The following is a 9,610-nucleotide window of genomic DNA, read 5'->3' on the forward strand; positions in this document are numbered from 1 at the left end:
CAATTCTTTGAAGAATGTCATGCATAACCTAATAGGGATCGCATTGAATTTGTACAGTGCTTTTGGATGTATTGCCATTTTGGCAATATAAATTCTCCAGATCCATGAACAGGGGATATTTTTCCATTTCCTTGCTTCCTCTTTTATTTCAAGAAGCAGCGTTTTGTAGTTTTCTTTGTACAGTTCCTCTACTTCATTAGTTAAACTAATTCCTATGTAGTTGATTTTCTGGCACACAATTGTGAATGGGATTGTTTTCATCTTGTCATTTTCTTCTCTCTCAGTATTTGTGTATAGTAAAGCCATGGACTTTTAGGTATTTATTTTATACCTGTAAATTTACTCTCGAGTCTATCATTTCTAGGAGTTTCTTGGTAGAGTTTTTAGGGTTCTTTAAGTATAGTATCATATCATTTGCGAATAGAGAGCGCTTGATTTCTTCCTTTCCTATTTGGATGGCCTTAATATCTTTTGCTTGCCTAATTGCTATTGCTAGTATTTCCAGAACTATGTTCAACAGCAGTTGAGAGAGTCAGAATCCTTATCTCGTTCCGGATCTTAGGGTGAACGCTCTCAGATTTTCCCCATTGAGGATGATGCTTGCTGTATGCTTGTGGTAGCTGGCTTTAACTATATTGGGGTAAATCACCTCAATCCCCAATTTGGCGAGAGTTTTCATCATAAACGGATGCTGTATCTTCTCAATTGCTTTCTCTACATCTATTGATATGATCATATGATTTTTATCTTTTGTTGATATGATGGATTATGTTGGTTGATTTCCAAATGTTAAACCATCCTTGCATCCCCGGGATGAATCCCACTTGGTCATGGTGTATGATCTTTTTGATGAGCTGTTGAGATCTCTTTGCTAGTATTTTGTTCAGGATCTTCTCATCCGTGTTCATCAGTGATATCGGACTGTAGTTTTCTTCTCTCGTGGTGTCTTTGTTTCCATTTGGTATTAGAGAGAGATGGGCTTCATAGAAACTGTTTGGGAGAGTTTCTGTTTTTTCAATTTCCTGGAAAAGTTTGAGAAGGACGGGCAGTAGATCTTTTTTAAATGTTTGGAAAAATTTGGTAGTGAATCCATCTGGACCTGGGCTTTTGTTTTTGGGAAGAATTTTGATTACAGTTTCAATTTCATTTTCATGACTAGGTCTATTCAGGTATTTTATATCCTCTTGACTCATTTTTGGGAGATTATAGGAATCCAGGAAGTTATCCATTTCTTCTAACTTCTTTTTTTTCTTGGCATACAGACTTTCAAAGTAGTCTCTGATGATCTCTTGAATTTCTTTGGTTTCCATTGTGATATCTCCATTTTTATTTCTGATTCGGTTTATTAGTTTTCTCTCTCTCTGTTTCTTTGTGAGTGTTGCTAGTGGTTTATCTATCTTGTTTATAGTGTCAAAGAACCAGCTCTTGGTTTCATTGATCTTTCAGATCTTTTAGCTGGTGTCAAAGAACCAGCTCTTGGTTTCATTGATCTTTCAGATTGTTTTTTAGGTTTCCATGTCGTTGATTCTGCTCTAAGTTTTATGATCTCTGTCCTTCTGCCCGATTTAGGCTCCTTTTCTTGATCCTTTTCTAAGATGTTGAGCTGTGAAATAAGTTGCTTATGTGCATCTTTTCTTTCTTCTGTCCTTAGATATGCTTGCAGAGCTATGAATTTTCCCCTTAATAGGGCTTTAGCTGCATCCCATAAGCTCTGGTAGTTCGTGTCTTCGTTCTCATTTGTTTCCAGGTATCTTTTGATTTCTTCCTTGACGTCCTTCTTGACCCACACATTGTTCAGCAGTGACTTGTTTATTTTCCAGGTGTTCGATTTGGTTGTCCGTGTCTGCGTGTGATTCACATCTAGCCTCAGTGCATCATGGTCTGAAAAGATTGTTGATACTCTTTCTATCTTCCTGATTCTATTGAGGTATGTTTTGTGGCCTAGCACATAGTCGATTTTGGAAAATGTTCCAGGAGCACTGGAGAAGAATGTGTATTCTTTCTTTGGGGCGTGTAAAGCCCTGTATAGGTCTATAAGACCTTTCTCTTCTATTTCTTCATTCAAAGCCAATGTTTCCTTGCTGAGTTTTGTTCTTGTTCATCTATCCAGAGGTGATAAGCGATGTTGAAGTCTCCATCTACTATTGTGTTATTAGAACTGTCCTCTTTAAAATCTGTTAGCAGTTGTTTTAAGTATCTAGCTGTTCCTTCATTAGGTACTTATACATTTAAGAGTATGATTTCTTCCTGTGGAATGTATCCCTTGATGAAGAGAAAGTGGCCTTCGCTGTCCCTTCTAATATTTTTCAGCCTGAAATTAATGTTGTCGGATACTAGTGTGGCCATCCCAGCTTTTGTGATGGAGCTGGTTGCTTGCAGGATTGTTTTCCATCCTTTCACTTTGAGTCTGTGTTTACTCTGATTGTTCAGATGAGTTTCTTGTAGACAACAGAATTGTGGTTTCAGTTTCTGGATCCGTTTTGCCACTCTGTGTCTCTTGGTAGGTGCATTTAGACCATTGACATTAAGGGAGAGTATTGTCATGGGGTTTTGTGCCATCTTCCTGTAGGAGTTGATTGTGTTTACACGTGTTTTCATTCTTTTCTTACAGGAGCCCCTTTAGTTCTTCTTTTAGATTTGGTTTTGAGTGTATGAAGTTGCTGAGTTTGTGTTTATCTAAAAAGTGGTGTATCGTTCCATCGAATTTGAGTGAGAGTTTTGCTGGATAGAGTATTCTCGGTGAGGCGTTCATTTCTTTGAATTTTTTCACTATATACAACCATTGCCTTCGGCTTTGAGGGTTTCCACTGATAGGTCTGCTGTGAATCTAAGGGGTGCTCCTTTGTATGTAATTTCCTTCTTTGACCTTGCTGCTTGTAATATTGTGTCTCTGTCCACAGCATCCATCGTTCTGACTATGATATGCTTGGAGTGTTTTTTCTGGGGTCTCCTTTAGCTGGTACCCTTCTGGCTCCTTGGATCTGGATGTCTGCTTTCCTTAACTCTGGGAGCTTTTCAGCAATTGTTTCTTTTACTCTAGCTTTTTCATTGGGGTTGAGGTCTTTTCCTATTGCTTGTTCTTCCCAGTGGGATTTCTGTTGCTCATCTTCAAGCTCGCTGATCCTCTGTTCAGCTGCACTTATCCTATTGCTAAGGGCACTTACTAACTTTTTAATTTCATCCACTGAATCCTTTATTTGTGACTCTTCTTTTTGTAGCTTTTTAAAATTCTGTTCTCTTTTCTTCCTGTATTTTCTTGGCTCTCTTTTCTATTGTTTTTTCATTTCTTCTTTTAGTCTTTGGATATCTATTCCATTGATTCTTTGAGTAGGTCCTTGAACACCCTCTGCATTTTATCCTGGAATTCTTTATCAAAGAGAGTGCAATTGTGGAAAACCTCGATTGAAGATTCGGGATTCTTTTCTTCATATTCTCCTCGTGGTGGAGATTTGCGCTTTGGAGGAGGTACTTTTTAGTTTTGAGCTTGTACAGCACATTTCATACAGGTCTTTTGTTATAAATGGAGTAGGAGAGTGGGATGTTATTGTATTCTAGTAGAGGTGGTCAGAAATTTTTAGTCGGTATTAAGCGACTAAGTGAGAGATGAAAGTCCTGAGTGCCCAGATTGGGAAATATAACTGCGGCTGGCCACCCAGGAGAAGGCCACTCCCAATTCTGGGAGGAACTGCTCCCTATATGGTGGCCACGCATCTGGCTCATCCCAGGGTCACTCCCACCCAGGATCCTGGAATGTAGGAGGAGCAATGGAAAATCCCATGGAGCTGCCTCAGGTGTCCCCTGCTGGAGGGTGTCCAGTTCTGCAGGAAAAGGCGGGGGCTGGGGCTGAGGAGTGGAGGAGTGGTGAACCTGTCTTGTGCTCCCTCTACCCACCTGGAGGGGAGGGGTTGATTAGCTGATGGATAGTCCAAAGGAGCTGCTGCAGTTGTTGCCCGCAGGTGTACCCCTGTGGAGGGTGTCGAGTTCAGCGGGAAAAGGCACCGAGCTCTTGTTTTATTTTTACTTTATGTTCCAATCTTAATGGTATCACCAGCTACTCAGTCAACCTAGCTAAACCCTAAAGTCTCTTCCACTTTCTCCTGCACAAGTCTCTGCTTTCTGACAAAAGGGAGGATGACAGAATGCTGACATAAATCTAATACCCAGGGCCGCAGGAGATAGTGTAGTGCTTATGGAACTTGTCTCACATGCACCCAATTTGACTCCCAGCACCACCTGCTTGCCAGAGTATCAAAGGCTGTTTAGCCTCAGAGGACCCCAAGCACCATGGCCACGTTTTCTGAGAATTGTCTGTGGGGCCCCCACACCTCCTGAGCATTGCTTTAGAGTCTCTCCCAGCAACCAAAAAATATGTAGTGCCCCAGAAACATGTACTTGTCTTAAATAGGGAGCCTCACTTGAGGTGAGGTTCACAAGGAAATATTGCATGAAAACATAAATCAAAGAGCAGGGGAGACAGTGTAAATCATGTGAGTACAGATCATATATTTGGTGAAATGTGTTAAGATTCAGATGCCCTAGTCTTCGCACCAGGGATATTCCTTCAAAAATGCCCCAATATACTGGAAAGGTTCTAGAACATTAGATGACTGAAACTCAATTATGAGCAACTTTGTAACTTTGTATCTCTTGGTAATTCTAATCGTTAAAGTAAATTTTAAATACACCCATCAAAGTTACCTTTTTGCCACTAAATGGGAAAGATACTTTCTAATACTTATCCTCAGCAAAAGCTCAACAGAGTGTGACACTTGCCAGGAAATGTCCTCCCTTGCATTTTTCTCATGATACTTATTAGTACTTCACTCTTCTGTTTCTTCCCTTTACTCATGCCAAATCTTCCCATCTCCCTTGCAAGCTTCTGAAACATTATCCATTCAACATTGATGCACTTTGCCACTGCTCCTCTTGACGTCTTGTCCATGAACTGATTCTAAAACATAACATAGCTGCAATTACAGTATTCATGCCAAAGACAGTCATTGATATATCTTTGCGTTTAGCTTTCTACAAGCTATTGTCACACAGGTGAGTAAAACTTTTTTTCCTACAGAGAACACAAAAATAGATATGCTGGGTTTTAAAGTTCCATCAGTATTCTGAGGTTCAAATGAAGGATATATATTTTTAATGTTTTATCCAATATCTGTGAGATAGACCATTGCAAATCTATTCATAATTTGCTTCCAGTCATACAACGATCCAACATCCGTCCCTCCTCTAGTGTACATTTCCCAAAACCAATATTCCTGGTTCCCTAAAACCATCCCCCAACAAACTACCCCCACCCCCAGTGTGTCTCTATGGCAGGCTCTTTAATTCTTTCTCTCTGTCTCCTTTTTATTTTGTGCATTAAGGGTCTCGTACAGGTACTAAGAGGTCATCATGTTTGTTCAAGGAATTTAGCATTTTTATCAGGAAGGTAAGCCTGTAGTAGCTTTGAGGTATGGAAATGTCTGCTGAGGCTTCCATAAGTACAGGGCAGTGAGGGTGGGATGCCCATCCTGCCCAGAGAAAGCCTGGAGATTTCAGTGACAAAACCCGCATATCCGAATTTTCAGCTGTTATATTTCAGTGAGAGCCATCCTGAGACGATGGAAACCAGAGGAGAGCATGGTGGCGATTTTGGATTGTGAGAGCAAGTGGCTGCACTGGGTTCTGGTTGGGTGGGCACCAAACTAACCTGCCTCCCTCCGATTTACCCTAGTGTGTTCAGCCTTTTGCAGGTCCAAGGTTAACTGTGGCTGTTGATGTGTTCCAGATATGTCTATGGGTCTCTGAAACAAGACCAATGCATTAGCTTGTATAGCTGAGCCAGGGGTGGTTTGTGAACATGGGTCCCACATATCTTTTGGGAGTTTAATTTCTCGGGAAACGTAGTCCTGAGTTGTTGGGAGCCAGCCAGAGGCACAGTGGCGATTTGAGGTTATCAGGAAGCATGAAGACACCATCAGACTGTTGATGTACTCACCTGAGGGTACAGGTTGACTTCCTGCAGGCACTGCACCACCAGACTAACAAATATTCATTGAATGAATGAACGAATAATCAACATTTTCAAAATGTGTCTCTTTTTGCATTTCAGAAGGGTATCTTCTAACAGGAAAATAATCTTCATGGTATAATCAAGACCTACGATTTATTCTTAATATATTTAATAAAAGCTACATATTTTGGAAATTTATACAAAGAAATTCTTTTAAATTATCTGTCTTCATAATTTACTTGTAAATTAGTAAGATATCACTGTTTATTCCACCGTTCTTAGCATAGAAATTTACAGACAGAATGTGCTAAGTAAAAATTCATTTTGGAACTTCTGTTCAATGTACTACTGGAAGTACTTGGAAGAGAAAATAGATAAGAAAAAGATATTAAGGGTTTTTCATGTATGAAAATTAGAAATAATCTCTCACTCTTCACAGAAGATATCATACTATATTCAGAGAATACTAAAATCTCTACGAAAAACTCCCAGAGACAATAGACATTTATAGTAAAATTGCAGGCTATAAACTCAATACCCAAAAGTCTATGGCTTCTTTATATGCAAGTAATGAGAGAGAAGAAAGTGACATGAAAAAGCAATCCCATTCACAATCGTGCCTCAGAAAATCAAGAACCTTGGAATCAGCTTAACTAAAGAGGTAAAGGACCTATACATCAGGAAATTAAAAAGGACACGAGGAAATGGAAACATATATACTGCATATGGAATGGGAGATTTAACATTGTCAAAATGGCAATTCTCCACGAAGCATTGTAAAAATTCAACTTGATCCCTATAAAGATACCCATGACATTCTTCAAAGAAATTGATCAAGCACTCCTGAAATTCAAATGGAACAACAAACGCACACGAATAGCTAAAGCAATTCTTGGGGAAAAGACAATGGAGGCATCACCTTCCCCAACCTCAAACTCTACTACAAACGATAATAATGAGAACAGCATGGGACTCAAACAAAGGCTCAGCTGCAGACCAATGGAAAAGGATTGAATATACTGACACACACCCTCAAATATATAATCATCTAATCTTTATAAGGGAGAAAGAAATGTGAAGTGGTTCAAGAGAGTCCTCCTTAACAAACGGTGCAGAAAATACTGGACAGCTACATGCAAAAAAAAAAAAATGGCTCAGACCTCTACCTAACACCATGCACAAAAGTCAGATAAAAATGGGTCAAAGGCCTCAACATCAGACCAGAATCCCTCAGGTTCATTGATGACAAGGTCGGCAAATCCCTCCACGACATTGAAGCTAAAGGTATCTTCAAATATAACACGCCACTTGCCAAGCAACTGGAAACAGAGATAAACAAAGGGGACTATCTTAAATTAAGCAGCTTCTGTACCTCAAAAGAAACAGTGACCAGAAACAAAGACTCCGCCATGCGGGCAAGATACTCGCAGAAGCCTACCAGGTTCTCTGAGAGTGAGAACTGGACAATCAGAGTTGCTGTCTTCTAAATAGGATCCAGTCTCTGGATGTTGGCCATTGATGGCATTACATGGATCCAGGGGCAGTTCGTGGTTGTAGCACTGAATTATTAGAAGATGGGGGATCTGGAAGGAGGGGGCACAGTCTTGATCTGAGCAGCCATAGAGATCTCATCCCCCGGTTCTGCACATCTGGGTTCCTCTTCCAGTTCCTTCATGCATGAGGCTCCTTCAAGCTTGGGAAGGGTGGTCTTAAGCCTACCTATGGCTGGTTGCAGAGGTCTTCAGCTGCCGGGGCTCTAATCAGGTCCGTGAGGGAAATTCACCCCGGCACCTCCAAGGGGCCTCGGTGAGGAAAGCCATGTGCGAGGTCAGGACACTGTCGTTTTAGACATATTTGGAATTAATTTTAGATCGAAAAGTACACATCATTCAAAATACTTATGTGCTTAGTAATAAATTACTACGCACTTGGTCAATCACCTCAGAGACCCCACTCTGCACAGAGAACTAGATTTTTTAATTACAGGTCTGTTTTTCCCATGTGTCATGACTGACAATCACTATCAGTAGATATGAAACTCACTACACACAAAGATGCACACAGGTTACTTTGAGTCATCTATGTTGTTAATGTGAGTTGGCCATTAAACTTCACTGAGACCCTTTGTTCTGTCCTTTATAGGAGCCTCATGAGTCTCACCTTCCATTCAAGTGGAACTTGTAATAAGGTGGAATGAAATCATCAATATGATCCTCACCTCATCCTTCAGGAGAAAAATCCTACATACATTCAAGGTGGTCAAAATGCAGACAACACCATCCACCTTTTCCTGGAGATGTACACAGGACTGAGGTGAGAATAGCAAAAGGCTCTATTTTAATGTTCTTAATGAAGGATTCAGGGAACAACATTAAAAAAACTCATATACCATCTTCCAAAAGAATTATTTTGTAAAACTAATGCCTGGGGGTAGGGTAAACGATAATATAGTAAAAACCATATTTTTATTTCTGGGACATTAAGGTTCTAAATCTATTTATTCATGCTGCTTTGAAATACATTCCTTGATTAGCAATCATTGTCTGCCATAGGAGTGAGAAAGGACAACAGTCAAAGTAATAAGAAGAGAAAAATATGGAAAAATTAACTCCTAATAGGTTTGATAACATATATATTAAAATTGAAATGATACAATGATGAGCATGGTCCTTGTACAGAGATAACATGCAAACTTGTAAAGAATTCCATATTTTTGTTGCAAGAAGTATTAACAGGTATACTTTAAGCTAAGACAATCCCCACAAGTACAAAAATTATACATAAAGAGAGCGCAAATCCTCAAAACAACAATCTCTCTCAATGTCAATGGACTAAATGTGCCAATTCAGAGGCACAGAATAGGAAGATGAATTAGAAAACTGAACCCAACATTCTGCTGCCTGCAAGAAACATGTCTGAACAATCAAAGCACCCATGGGCTGGGAAACAAGTTTTCAAGAAAATATCACCTCCGCAAACCTGGAGTGGCCATACTAGTATCAGACCACAAGAACTTCAGACTAAAGGTTATCAGAGACCGTGACGGTCATTTCTTAATGATCATGGGATATGTACATCAGAAAGAACTCACCCTCCTCAATGTATATGATCCTAATGACAGACCAGCAAAATACTTTAAAACAACTTCTAATAGACTTATAGAAAAACATTGATAGCAACACAATACTAGTAGGAGATTTCAACACTTCTTTGTCACTTCTCGATAGATCAAACAGACTGAAGCTCAGCAAGGAAATATTTTCTTTAAGGGAAGTAATGAACAACCGATGGCTTAGGGAAGAATCAAAGAGGAAATAAAAAGTTTCCATAAACAAATGAGAATGAGGACACGAGCTACCAGAACTTGTGGGACACAGCAAAAGCAGTGTTAAGAGGAAAGATTATAGTTCTGCCAGAATTCATCAGGAAGAAAGAAAGGGCCTACAAGAATAAATTAGAGCTCAAGATTTTGGAAAATAACCAACAAAAGTAGTCCAAACTAGGATGGAGGAAGGAAATAATAAAACTTGTACCAGACATCAATGAGCTAGAATCCCAAAATACAATCCAGAAGACCAATAAGAACAAAAACTGGTTCTTTGAGAA

At 39.6% G+C, this 9,610-nt stretch overlaps 1 pseudogene; it reads left to right on the top strand.

Annotated features, from left to right (window-relative positions):
- The first annotated feature begins 8,620 nt into the window (after positions 1-8,620).
- LOC130037141 (uncharacterized) lies at positions 8,621-8,719 on the top strand (annotated as a pseudogene).
- The last annotated feature ends 891 nt before the right edge of the window (positions 8,720-9,610 follow it).

The sequence above is a fragment of the Sorex fumeus genome, unplaced genomic scaffold (assembly GCF_029834395.1).
Source record: "Sorex fumeus unplaced genomic scaffold, SorFum_2.1 ptg000070l, whole genome shotgun sequence".
Taxonomy (NCBI): Eukaryota; Metazoa; Chordata; class Mammalia; order Eulipotyphla; family Soricidae; genus Sorex; species Sorex fumeus.